Raw genomic sequence first — 14,298 nt, forward strand, 5'->3', positions numbered from 1 at the left:
TCTGCGAGGCTAACAGACGTCCCAAACTCAACATGTCTGAAACCCAGCTCTTCGCCGCCCCCCCAAGCCAAGCCCCCTGCGCCCGAACCTGACACATCTCAGCTGGGCGGGAGGCTGGGGGGAGGGACTCTTCTAGCTGTTCAGGTCCCAAACCTCAGAGCCATCCTTGACTTCTCTCTTTCCTTGATACCCTGCATTCAAACTGTGAGGAGACCCCTGAAAATGTATTTCCTGGAAAAACATCCAGGGTCTGGCCACCCCTGTTGTCACCCTGAGCCAACACCATCTCACCATGGACTCTCCTGGACCCCTACACCCTACCCTCAACATGCCAGCCAGGGTGCCCCTTGGAAGATAGAAGGTGGGTGCCGCGACCCATGCTCAGAACACTGCAGAGGCTTCCGGCTCATTCACGGAAGAAGCTGAAATCATCACACCTGCCTCCATTCTCTCCCAAACCGCATCTCTGAACTCACTCACTCCACTTTAGCCCCCCCGACCTTCTTGCTGTTCCTCCAACAAGCCAGAAACAGCCCCCCTGTAGGGCCTCTGCCCTACCCAGTCTTTCTGTCTGGAACTCCCTCCCCCGGGGCTCTGGCTGAGTCCTTCACAGAGCGCTGGCTCTGATCCCCCCTGCCCGGGGGGCCCACCCTGACCTCTGCTGAGCTCACCTGCATCACCAGCGCCACCCTGCCTTTGCCCCAGCATCCCCGGCCCTTCTTCTCTCGCTCTGGTTTTTATTTGTGTTCTTCGGGATTTCTTTTTTCCATACCACGCCCCCTCACCTCCCACGAGGTCCAGGATCTTGATTTTATTTACTGATGTATCCTGAGCGCCTCCAGGACTAGTGCCTGCCTTGGTAGATAGTCAATAAATCTTTGTCCACTGAATGGATGACTCGGGGGCTTGGTGAACAGTGTTGGAAAGAGCAGAGGTTTGAAACCAGGTGGACCAAGGCTGATGTCCTGCTACTTTCTAGCTATGGGAACTTGGGCTCATCACTTTAACTTTTTGAGCCAGTTATATAAAATCATGACTATAAAGTCATCTCACATAGGGCCTGGTGTATATAAACACTCCATAAATGGTAGTTATGATACTGTTATTACTGTTGTATATGCCAATACCTGCTGTGACCCGGCAGTAACCTCAGGGAACAATGTATTTAAGCGTCCCCCACCGCCCCAAGTAGGACCATAAACCCAGAACTGGGTGGATGATCTTTAGCTCCTGCCAGGCATCCCTCCTGCCCAGCCCTGCTGTCCCTCTGTTTAGGAAGAGGGAGGTGGTGAGAACGAATATAATTGCTGCAGCAATAATGGGCTGGGTGACATCGAACTCCAACCCATACCGCTTAGACTGCAGCTCTGAGAGCAGGTCAGTGGCTGCAGACAGAGTCAGGATCCAACCTCTCCATCCCCCTCCAGCTGGTCCAAACTGGCTTTGTCATCATCATCCTTATCATCATCTCTAGGAGACAGCGAGTCAGACACAGTGGGGGTCCAATCTCAGCTCTACTGCTTGTTCGGCAAGTGGCTTCGGGCATGTACCTCTCTGAACCTCACTTTTCTCATCTGTAAAGTGGGGCTAAGAATGCCCTCCTCATGGAATCCATGTGAGAATTCAATGAAATTCGGGGTGCCTTGCGCTCACTAGGGGTTTACCATGTCGTAGAAGGGCCTGATGGTGTGAGAAGACAGACCTGCCCATGAGAAAACCAGTACTCTGAGCATTTTTCAGAAGAAAATTGCCAAGTAATTGAATAGCCCTTGTCTGGAGGCGGTGAGGTAACTGTCCCTAGAGGTATTCAAGAAGAGATTGGACCACCACTTAATAGACTGGATAACCAGACTCTTACTTAGGCCTCTTCCTGTCTAAGATCTGTGATGGCAATGAAGTTGCCCTCCTCAACCACTGCTCCCACAATAAACTTGACCAGAGCTTGGTCTTCTCACAGTTTCTTCCACCCTGGAATAGTCACTGTGGGATGAAGGCACAGAACAAGGGCTATGCTCAAAGTATAAATATGATGGACCTAGTAAATCCATATTATAGATGCAAGGTTAAATATAGCAATCTTGAATAGGCAAGTGTAATGAAGTGTGTTTGGGGGAGACATCCAACACCCTCCTACTTTACTTAGGGAAAACAGGCCTAGAGAGGCACTCTGAATGAGCATAGAAAAGAAGATAGGGCAAATGCCTTCCATTTTAGAAAGTGTGAGAGTTTTGGAGATGCTTCACGACAGCTGAATATGCAGGGGTTAAAAAAAATGCATCTATACTAAGAATACTTCAGAAATACAGAAAGCCTAGGCCCAAACTCACAGTGCTGTTATCGTGATGCTTCCCTGCAATTCTTTGCATCCCCACCACCACCCCCCCATCCAAAGTGGTCCATAACCGGAGTGTGTTGCCATAGCAACAGGCTCAGTAGGGGAGCCACTCAGCAGTACCCAGTAATTCACATCTGTGCTTGTGTCTCTCCCTCTCTCTCCTCTCTCTTTTTATCTGTAAATGGAAAGCAGCTCATGAGTGATGTCACCTTGAAGCTGACAGTTCCTAGAGAAAAGGAAGAGGAGACTTTCGTTGAGGGGGATATTCTCCCCCGCCACACAGAGTTCTTTTTCCCTCTCCACAGGTGGCACGCCCTCACGTGGGGATGGAAGCAGCTGCCTCACAGCTGGAAGTACGTGGAGCCCCCAAGGATGGCTGGGAACCAGCCCTGGCATCTGACCTTTGCCGCAGGAGAGGCTCTTCTTAGGAGGCTAAGGAATTGGCCCGCAGGCTTTTACAACCTCCCTTTGACTTCAAGCGGGGTCGGACAGGTGGAGGTGAGAGCAAGCCCTCCCCGTCCCCACTGCTGTGTCCACACCCTTTACTTGATGCCCTTGACTGCTTGCTCTTGCCTCTCACCTTGATCTTTTTCTTTCCTTCCTTGTTTTTAAATTTTCTTCCTGCCTTTCATACCAAGGCCCAAAGCGCTGGAGGACTGAGCCAGCCGGGTCTAGGATGGGGCCATTCAAGGTTGACTTGGGGGGAATGCCAGTTGCGTAGCGATTGTTCAGCCCCTTGTTCCTCCTTCCTCTCTGTTTTTGCTGAAGTCTGTGAGGTCACAAGCAACAGTTGGGGTCAACCCATCCACCTCTTCTTCAGCACTTTTCCTTCCTGTAAGATTAACCATCCAGTCATTCTGGTCTGTGCCTAATGGAACACGATAAAGACACCCAGCATCTCTTGAACAGTTGATCCCTATAGAAGACGTTATTTTAACATGCCTCCTCTCCCAAAATCGGAGTATGATGGGGTCATTGTGATGGCCTGTTTTAGAGGGAAATCATTTGTTGGTGTGGTCTAGAGCTTGGGTGAGTTTATGTCTCTATTGCTTTGCTGTCCCCATTCTTGCTTTGAAAAAAATCGTATCTCTTTACTTCTTAAATAAGCTATGTAAGTGATGTTAGCAAGGTTTAAAATATTCCAAAGACTTTACTGTGAAAAGTCTCCCTCCCACTCCTGTCCCCCGGACACCCGTTCCTCTTCCAAGAACTAACCAATATGACCGGTTTGCATCAGAGATACTTAATGTGTTCACAAGCAAATGTGTTTGTGTATTTTATTTTCTCTTTCCTTTTAATATTGATGCCTAAAAAGTAGGGTTTCAGGATTTAAAAAGCGGAACATATCTTGACCTGTTTTGTAGCCAATTTACTTTCTTGATGAAGTCACTACTTTGTTCAAGTATCTGTTTATGGACTAAGTGAGTAAATTCTTGTGTAATCGCAGACTTTTTTTTAAATTTTAAGAATCACCTTTCTCTCTGTCACTTCCCAGGAGGACAGAGAAGGGCCACAGAGAACCAGGTCGCATTTGTTCCTTTCTGCCGGGCAAGGAGCAGGTGTGCAGGACTATTTGTCAGGCGGAGATGGAGGGAATGGTGGGGAAATGGCCACTGCAAGCCTCGAGCCGGTCACTTGGGAGAATCAGGATTCGTCTGACAAGTTCCAGTGGCAGGGAGAGTTCTGGCTGCCTTTCCGGGAGAAGCTGGGGCCTTTGCAGTCTTGTCTTCCTTCATGAAGGACAGATCTGATAGGAGGTGGACCAGCATCTCCCGGCTGCACTTGGAACGCGGGTGGGGAGGGAGGAGAGGATCGACCAGACTGCTTCTTCGGCTTTAACTGGCTCTGTTCGTATTCCAGTCAAAGCTGCTCAAAATGGCTCATGTGGGCAGACGGGGCCTGAGTCAGCCCATCAATAACATCCACCAAGCGCTCCCTGGATACAGAGTGCGGAGCGCAGAGCTGTGGAACCGGAAACAAGAAATATATGGTTCAGTCCCTCCCCTGAGGAGCTGAGAATCTTAGGGAAACAGGAAAGACAGACATGCCTGAAAAAAGACTCAAAAGCCCGTGAACACAAACACAGAAACCAGGACAAATGAACGCATGGGGGTTGTTGATAGTGTCTGTGGTCCAAGCCAGGCCTGGGACAAGCTTCCTCCCGTGGATTCTCTTTTGGAAAAGGGAGCAAAGACCCTCTGACACATTCCCACCTGTCCAAGCAACAGGGACAGTCACGAAGGAAGAGGATTTAGGCTGTTCAGGAACAGGCCTGGGATGGAAATCTCTCTGCATGGCTAGATGTATTACCTTGACCTGTTTCTAAACCTATCTGAGGTCAACCTCTTCATTCGTAATTCGGGGGCCATCCCACATCTTAAAATTGTGGTGAGATCAGAGGATGCAAAAGTGCCTGCCCAGTGCTAGCATAGGATGGGCATTCAGTGACTGGCAGTATTCATCATTATTCTAGAGATCGTTCTAGAATCGCACTCTCTGTGTATCCACATGGAAAAGCATCTTGCTCTTCTCTTACTTCCCTCTTAGCGGATGGGTCTCTTCCTTTCTTCCTAGTCTCACCTCAACCCATCTGCGGGTCTTTGGTCGGAAGGGCTGCCCACCCGTTGGGCCAGGCCTGGTGAGATCGGCCCACATGGATGGGACCCAGTGTTGGCACCACTGGACCAAGTCAAAGCAGGAGGCATGTTCTGTCCCTCGAGCCGCCGGGCCGTGGGAGAGAGCTGGGATGAGACGCCAGGAGACGGAGCCAGGATCAGCTGGATGGGCCGCTGGTGGGTGGGACTGGGGAATGGGGAGGACGCAGGGCCAGGAAGGCAAGAGATGACCGTGCCACTTAAAGGGAGGCCATTCTGGGAATTCCCTGGCTTTCCAGGGGTTAGGACTCCACGCTTTCACCGCCCAGGGCCCAGGTTCGATCCCTGGTCGAGGAACTGAGATCCCACATGTCTCGTGGTGCCACCAAAAAAAAAAAAGCGAGGCCACTCCATTTAAAAACAGAAGTGACTGCGGGCTCTTCAGTGGCTTGGTGTATCTTTGAATTAATGTCAGATAACCAGGATGAAGTTGCTTTGCTAATTTTGCCACGACTGTCACCTGGCCCGGCCTCCTCGCCCCTCCCCTGAGTTACTCAGCAGCCTCTTAACCGGCCTTCCGTCTTCACCCCTGCAGCCTAGTCTCAACTCCATGGCTGGAGTGACCTGCGTGGACGTGAGCGGGACCTTATCCACGTCCCATCTCCCTCAGAGGAAAAGCCTCAGTCTTTACAAGAGCCCACGAGGCCCTTGACCAGCTGGATCCGGTCACCACGCCTGCATCACCTACTTCCCACTCCCAGCCCTCCCCCGCCCTCCCCTCCAGCCCCCAGCCACCTCCTGGCTGGTCCTCGGACACTCTGGATGCCCTCCTAGCCGGGGCTGGACACGGCTGCCCTGTGGCCAGGCACAGCCCCGAGGTCCTCCCAAGGTCCACACGGCTCACTTGTTGCCTCCTTAAGTCTTTGTTCCACCTTCACCAACAAGCCCGCTCTGATCGCCCTGCTTAGAGCCATGTTCCATCCCAGCCCGACCCCTGAACCCCCATTCCCTTTATTCTGCTCCATTTCTCTCCATGGCAGTTATCACATTTTAACAAATGATTTTATTTACTTAAAAAAAAAAAAAGGTTACTCCTTTCTGTGCCTTCCTTTCTAGAATATAAGCCCCATAGGGCAGGGATTTCGGTTTATTTTGTTCACTGATGTATCCCAGGCACCTTGAACTTGGCACATAAGAGGCACTTGATAAATATTTGTTGAATGAATATTATTTTATTTCTACTACTATTACCACTACCACTGAGACTAGTTTGATTACCTACCATGTGCCAGGCTCTGTGTGGGCGATTTCATATATTAGTTCAGACCCAACGTTGTCAGGCAACGATTATCCTCATTTTACACATGTGGAAACTGAGGATCTGGGAAGTTTGGCTCCTTGACCCAGATGACTGAGCCAGAAAGTGGCTAAGACGGGCCCTGAAGCCAGGTCAGCCGGGTCTCAGGGCCTGTGTCCCCGGGCTTGTGTCCCCCTCTGGTGCATCATCTCTGTGTCAGGGTCGCCTGTGAGGAAGTCACGTGTGGAGGCACCACTCACATCAGGCGATGAGGGGCCCTAGTGTACCGCACAGCAAACCCAGCGGGGCATTGCCAAGGCCAAGGTCATGGTAGAGCCCCTGCGGCACCACTGCCGTGACCCTGCCAGAGCCCTCTCCCTCGCTGGGACCCCAGAAGGCGCCTCCCACCCGGGCTTCCTGCCCATGTGTGGGCTGCCCAGAGGACACCTCCACACAGCAGTCACAAATGACATCTCACCTCATGAACCAAACCCTCACTGTCCTTCGTAAAGCCTGCTAACGACTGGGGTCCGAGCCTGTTCAGAGCATACATATACCGAGAGTCCCACCGGCTTCCCACACCCTGGCTCTTTCTCATACACTCTGGGCTCACTTCTGCCCCGAGGCCTTTGACTAGCCGCCTTCCCTCTGGATTGCTGCTCGCCAGACCTTGCAGAGCCAGCTCCTTCCCCATCCAGGCTTAAAGGTCACCTCCTCAGAGAGGCCTTCCTTGACTGCCTGGCACCCTCTCCTACCTGTCCAGTTCTCTTCGGGGCAGTTAGCACCGGGCACTCTTCCCTGGCTGACAGGCGTGATTCCTGATTTCTTCTCGATTCTCTGCCCCCTAGACTGGGAGCCCCCTGGCAGCAGGCACTTCCTGCCCTCTGCTGTCACTCCAAGCTCGGGGCAGTGGGTGCTAATGAAAGAAGGCCTCCCAACTTGAGGAACTACGGCCCGGGCCCTCTGGGTGCAGGGTGAGAGCTGGGTTCCCAGGGAGGTTGTTTTTGGTGGCCTGGAACTGGGACAGCATTGTCTCCACCGTGTCCTGTGAAGTATCTGAGGGCACAGGCCAAGAAGCTGGATTTCCACAAGGAGACCTGGAAATGAGAGAGAAAGCCTGAGCGATCAGGAACCAGAAAGATGTGGGGAGGAGCCAGCCAGGATGGAGGGGAGAGCAGAGCGAGAGGACCACCCCCAACATGGCCCTGGGCTTCGGGCTTCACGTCCGAGTCAGGGTCCCTTCCTGCCCAGCGCCCCTCAACACACATGTACCTTCCGCTGTGTCGCAGGCATACAGAGAACGTTTTTCCGTTGACAGTTTGAAATGACCATCTACAAAGCTAACCTTCTAACTTGTGATTGTTGATTCTAATTCCCAATCTAGTGCTTAAATACTTTTGTGAGTTCTAACGAATCCCACAGATGCGTGTATACACAAACAGACCCGTTCTTGCATGTATTCACAGGTGAGGATGCCAGAAAGAAGGATGGTGAGATTTTCATTATTTGTCACCAGTCAAGGCCGCTGGTCCGGACCACTGTAAAAGCATGACTCAGCGCCAGGGAAACACCACTAGTCTCTCCTAGCTGCTCTGGTTCTTTCTGTTTTTTCTCCTCCTCCTGGTCTAACTGCATTCCCCTTTGATGGTGAAAGAATTGGATCAATGGGGACCTCAGAGCATTTGTCTGGCTGGGCCTTTGTCACCGCCGGTGTCACAGCTGATGTGGGTCTGATGTGAAATGCTGGAGGGTGACCAGTGCCTCTTTTGTTTCTGGTGATTCCTTTTGTTTCATCTTCACATTTTTGGAGGTTGGGTTTTGAACATCAGAAACAGTGTACAGCGAGAACGGGTCTTCCCTCGATGGAGATCTCGGCTCCGAGAGTGTTTTGGAAATGGTGAAGCGCACGCATTGTAAGGAGTTTTACAGGTGGTGGTCATTCCTCCTGGCAGCTGCCTGGTCCTGCTCGACCCATTTCTTCTCCGAGTTGTAAAGATCCCAGGCGTGGCTGACTATTAGCTGCTCCAGGGCCTGCATGTCTCCAGGAGAGGCAAGTCTGCAGCTTCCCCTGCCCTTGCTGGGAAGAAGCCCTTGAGCGCCCGAAACTAGCACAGGGCTCTCGGGGGCCTGTGGCTTGGTAAGTCTGTACCTAAGGAAGGCTGCCCCGGAGGAAGCAGACATGCCTCAGTTTATCCTGAGTGACCAGTCCTCAGCTCAGAAGCCCACGCTCTCTGGTCTGCAGGGGGCCTCAGCTCCCAGTGCTGGATGGGATTCCCTACCTCTAAGGTACATCCAGCTAACCCACAAGTTTCCATATGTAGCCTGAAGTATATATGGCTTAAAACATAGCTGCATCATGTTCCCTGAGAGTCGGGCCCACTGTTTCTGGCTTCAGGTGTGTCCTAAAGACCCCTCCTCTGTCCTGGGGCCAGGCAGGGCACGATTGTCGTGGACTGTTGTGCAGCGTGTGAAATAGACGTCTCTGGGGGTGCTGTGGACCAGGACCATGGCCTTGCCCTACTGTACGTGGGAGATCTGGGCAGGAATCTCCACCAGACACTGTTCTCCTTAATCACAGGTCATACCTACACATCAGAATTCTCCCAAAGAATCAAGACTTACTGTCTCTATCACTTTTCTTGAGCCGACTCAGTTGGGACCTCCCTCAGGTCACCTTGCCTTCCATGTGGCTTTGAACCTAGGTGATGTGTAATAGATGCACACAAACTGGGCAAAATCCAGGCAGCCGAAGCCAGCCTGAGACTTTTGCTGGAGCCACTTCACTTGCCTGATGTAAACTGCAGCTGATTCGACACAGACACAAAGGTGATTTGTGACTTAGGCAACAGCCTGGCCCAGCATGACAAGGTGCAGGGCCGGGAGTGTGTTTCCCAGTCTGTCCACTCTTATCAGCCAAAGGGTGTTTCTAGAACAGGCAGGGGAGGGCATGTCAGGGGTTGAATAGACCGCTTTTATTCTTTGCGCTTGATACTTCCTGCAGTTTTACGTTATCTCACGCAGTTAGAAGGGGATGTAGATAATATACATGTTTGCCTTTTCCTGATTACATACAGTATCACTTGGCTAAAAATCTACACTGGCCACAAGGATACATTCTCGCTAAAATATTAGAGACTTTTCTCATTATCTTTAAAAACAAAAAACAACTCCCTCCCCCAGCCTTTCCACTGTTATTACACAGAAAATGATGTGCACATGCTTACCACCACCATAAAAGCCACAGTTCACAGAATTCAATGCTCCAGATTTGGGCCACAAGTAAACAGCATCCCTGCATGGGTCATTCTCTGGTGTGCTTGCAGGCCTCTTTCTCACTGGAGTGGTGGATGGCTGGGTGAGCCCATGGATCGCAACTGTTTGGTGGGTCCACGTGGCCCTGAGACTACATGCATTTTGGGCCATCTGGAAGGCTAAGCTTGATTTTTCTGAGGAGCCGGAATTTGGAGCCCGTTGCAGGGACCTGTCTGAGTCCAGAACGTGCGGCAAAGATCACCTGCCTCTGGTGGTGGTGGGGTCTCATCCCTTCTCTCAATGTTCAATCCATTAAGAAGAGAGTTCTGGTGCTTCCAGCAAGGGCTTGTGTCCTGCCAGGTTCTAGGGAGGACCCAGGGGAAAGGTGGAAGGCAGCTTCGGCGCCCAAAGAGCTCACACACTAGGTGGAAAGCAAGGCATTATCGCAGCCACACACACATTAGAGAAGCAGCACATAGATAACCGATCACATGCAATGATGCACTTCTGTAGCCTGGTCTTGTCTCTGCCTGTGTCGAACATAGGGAAACTGAGCCCTCGGTCCAGCAGTGCAGAATTTGAGAGACCAGCCCCGTGACTGGAAGAGTCGGTAAGCGCTTTCCCTCCTCAGAACGCTGAAGGCATCTTCCATCCCCACTATTCGTTGGACCGTGCCGTGGGTTGCCACGGGCAATCGGTTATTTTTTAAGTTTCTCTGCCACCGCTCTTACTGGATTATGGCATCATCAGATGCATTGGAGATGTCCTCTACCCAAATGGGGAAACTGAGGCAATGGGCGAAGTCTGTGACTCACCCAAGGCCACCAGGTTCCCCTTTCATCCAGGAGCTGGAGAAGCCAGCCCTGAGCTAAAGAAGAGTAGTCAGACTCTGGTGCCATAGCAGGGGCCTCAACACCTCGGGGAGGAGACTGAGGAACCCCTTCAGCTGGGCCTCTAGAGCCCTGTGGCCCCTCTCTACAGACAAGTGATGAAGGCATTCCTTTCCCTTCAGATCCTGTCCCAGCTTTATCACAAACAGGCCGATGCAAGTGCTGTGTGTGACCTCAGCACAGATTTATGTGGCAAGAAAGAACATTCCTGGCTTTAACAGACGCCTTCTTGAGTAAATAGAAAAGGACCGGGAAGCAGACTAAGAATCAGTGCCCGGCGTGCAGCCACAGGATACTTCTGCTGGCCTTCTGGGTTGGGCTTTGTTTGGCGGAGGAGCCAGGGCCTGGAAGGGTTTTGAGTGTCCCCGTGGTGTCACTTGGGCCCACCTCAGAGGTGTCCCCAGGGCCTGCAGAGGACACTGGAGACTTGGGTTATAGGCCCACTACTGCCACTCGTTAGCTCCATGGCCCTGGCCAGTCAACCTGAACGGCCAGTCACATGACAGCAGCTGTCCCTGTGGCCTCTGGGATGGTGGGAGCATCACACACGCAGGATGAGTGTGCCTCACACAGAAGGCTGGGGGGGCTCTTCCTCTCTCCATCTTTCGGTGGAAGGCCTCACTGCACCAGTAGAACAAGAGAAAAACGATGAACCTGTTGACCAATCCTAGAGGTGTCTGGGTGGCAGGAGATTAAATATGATGGCCCAGAGACCCACGCACGTGGGTGTCACCGGATCCACCGCGTGACGGCCGGGACCAGGAACGTGCAAGTTTCATGCACGTCCAAACGTTAGTGCAAAGCCCCGAGTCGAAAAACCTTCAACACTGGTTTCCCAAATGGCAAGTTTTCTAAACCCTCCTGCTAGAAACAGCCTCACCTGAATCAGTCTTCAAACACTCCAAACCCATCTGGGTAGAGCTAAGGAAGACATTTATGAAGACGGCCACTATCTTTCCCTCCCCCAACACACAGCCCATCCTAAACCCGGGGGGAGAGCTGTCTGCGGGAGACGGCGGTGAGAGTGCTGTGTGGGTTCGGGGGTGCAGGGTGCTGTGGCTGCCTGTGCTTCGCCATGGTCCTCTTTACACCCCTCTCTGCTTCAGGCTTGAGCTCCAGATAATACAGAAAAATCCCATGCCCGTTAAAGCAGCAGCAGTACTTCGGAGCCGGCATCTTCAGCTGGAGCGTTTTATTCTGGTGACCATCCTAGCATCCTCTGCTTCGTAAGCAAACAGACCCTGGACTCCACAATTCAGAGCCTTATCTGAATTTCTGGTCCTTGACTTTCCCTAACATACAGAGGCTTCTCTCCAGCTAGAAGACTGGTGATGAGTTTCACTTGTCTGTCTACAACAAGAAATGTTTTAAATGCTTTCTACTAATGGCTGTGAAGTCTTGTGATGACCAAAGGCGAAGGCATAATCTCTCTGTACAGTGATTTGTATTGCAGGCTTAATGCCTGTAGGTAATTATTTTTACCATGCAGGGGAAGTGAGAAATTAAATTGGGCTTCTTTAATGAGGGGGAAAAACTAGCACCAGAACTGAAAGAGCACAGGAGGACTTGAGCAGGTAACCTGTTTGCAAATACTGGCCTTGCTTCAGGCCTCAGTGGCTACTGAAAAGGCATTTACCCCCAGACCCACACGTACACCCGTGCAGATCTGTTTTTGCTTTCTCTTGGTTTCTCAGGAAAGAAAAATCCCCTAGGATCCTCCTTTTCTGTCTGCCTGACAAACCCGATAGGAAACCTACATTCATCTGTAAGTGAGGGTACCGGTTTTTCTGCTGTTTCACGCATGCTATGTCAGACCCATGGATCCTGAAGTACGCGGAGGCCCTGGGGGAAGTGATTTCACCTCTGCAGGGCCTGGTACCCGCCGGCCATGTGGAGATGCTGGAGGGGGCGTCCAGGAGCCCTCTGCTTTCCCCGAAGAAACAGTCTGTTCCTCCTTCCACTAGCCCTTCTCCACTTTCGGACTGTCCGCCAGAAGGCTGGACCTCTGAAAACCAGGCCCAGGGAGTCAGATTTCTCCTCCGAGGTGGGAAGGGCAGGTTCAAGACATCCCAGCCAGAGACTGGCTTTCCCAGCAGCAGCCGGGGAGGTAAGCTGAGTCCCCAGGGTCGGGAGGCCATGGGGTGTCACACACACTGTGACACTAGGCCTCTCTCGTGCCAAAATGGACACGGAGCCGTCTGTCTCAGGGCTGCTTCTCAAAACTCACCAGTGAGCGTTTTCCTTCATTCGAGTCCACTCAGAGCACAGAGATGTGGCCCGGCCAGGCCCTGCACGGGGTATCAGCTGCACAGCTCTGAGTCACCAGTTAAGGGGAGGGGACAACCAAAATTCGAGGTTTAGCTCTCGAACCCAAGCAGCCCATTCCTTTCCTGATTCTTAAGCAACTGGTGTTTGTCTTTGGATCACTTCTGCCCGCCAGTCAGCTTTCACTGGCTCTGTCCCCGACCTGAAGCCGAAGTGTGTCTCTTGCTAGTCTCCGGCTCCCGACCTCCTGGGCTCTGGTGTTCTCTTGAACCCCAAGCCCATGGGGACTCTTTGGACGGGAACTTCGCCCTCCTCACTCCAGCTCTCCGTGGCCATGTCCTCATCAGGGGTGACAGCCAGCCCGGAGGTCCAGGGCAGCAACGAGGTGCAGGGATTCTGCCCACAGGGATGGGCGAGGGTAACTGCCCTCTGAGGGGGCTGGAGCTTCTCTGCCTCAGGAACTCCCCTAAAAAGGCAATGATTCCTAGCTCCCCCCTCCCAGCGAGCCTTACACTTCCCGAGAAAGGCAGTCCGGCCCTGGTAAAAGCAGGAGGCAAGGAGTAAAGACTGCTGGGATCCTACTGCGACTCCTCTCTGCATGACCTTGGGCTGTTTCCTCCCTGACACCTCCGTTTCCATCCTTGGACAGAGGAGGTGATCACGCATATTCCCAAAAGGCCAACGCCCCTTTCAGGGGGCCCGTGTGGTCCATCGGAAGGAAACGGTCAGCGGTTTCACAGCGAGGCCGCCGCAGGCCAGTGAGAACAGTGCCTGCCGTGGCCTTGCCTTCTCCCAACTAAAGGGGCCAGGAAACGGCTGAGTCAGCCCCTGATGCAGCAGCTTCTAGAACCAGAAGAGGCCCTTCCCAGCATCCTGCTGCACACGGGGGTGGGGAGGTCAGACTGTGCATTGAGGGCAGCTGCTGGCGACCAATACCCCACTTCTATGTAAACTGCCAGCTCCCTGCCTGGAGACCTGCTGATGGTCACAATGTGTCACCTCCCAGGAGATGTTCCACTTTCCGAGCAGGTGAGAAATGAACCTGGTTAAAAATAGCAGACTGGACCCTTCACAGAGTCCCCTTGTAAAGCAAAACTACGGGTGCTCCTCCAAGCGGCATAAAGGACCGCCCCTGGCCCTCGGGTTCCCTCCAGGATTCCGGGGGCCGGGGTCCCACTGCACCAAAACCCCCAGCGCCTTCCTATGCGACATCCCGGCACAGCCTGGCCCGAGGGTCACCGCTTGGCTGCGCGCCAGCCACCAGCAGAGTCCTTCAGCCGTGGCCACGGGCCATCTCTTGCTCACTGGGTTCACCTTGGTGACCAGGGGCCACTGTGACCGTCCACACCCTCTCCCCACCTTCCTGCTCCCTTTCGTGCTTGGTGGACCGGGGTTTCTGGAGCTTTCTCAGAACTGTGGACACATTCCCAGTGGAAATCGTGACATTTTCCGTTTCACATGACGCACTCCACAATGCCTCAGGAAAAGAGAGAGAGAGAAAGAGAAGGCAAACAAGGCCTGGGAGCCAGCCCCTCTCTGTCAACAGCCGGGCCAGCCTCTCTGTTTATCCTGGAGTCACCTCCCCGGGGCTCGACAGCCAGGGCTCCGTGTTTTCTCCTGCAGCCGGAGGCCCGAGACTAGGTTAACTGCCTTTTCTCTCTGCTC

Source organism: Hyperoodon ampullatus (genome assembly GCF_949752795.1).
Source record: "Hyperoodon ampullatus genome assembly, chromosome: 1".
Lineage (NCBI taxonomy): Eukaryota > Metazoa > Chordata > Mammalia > Artiodactyla > Ziphiidae > Hyperoodon > Hyperoodon ampullatus.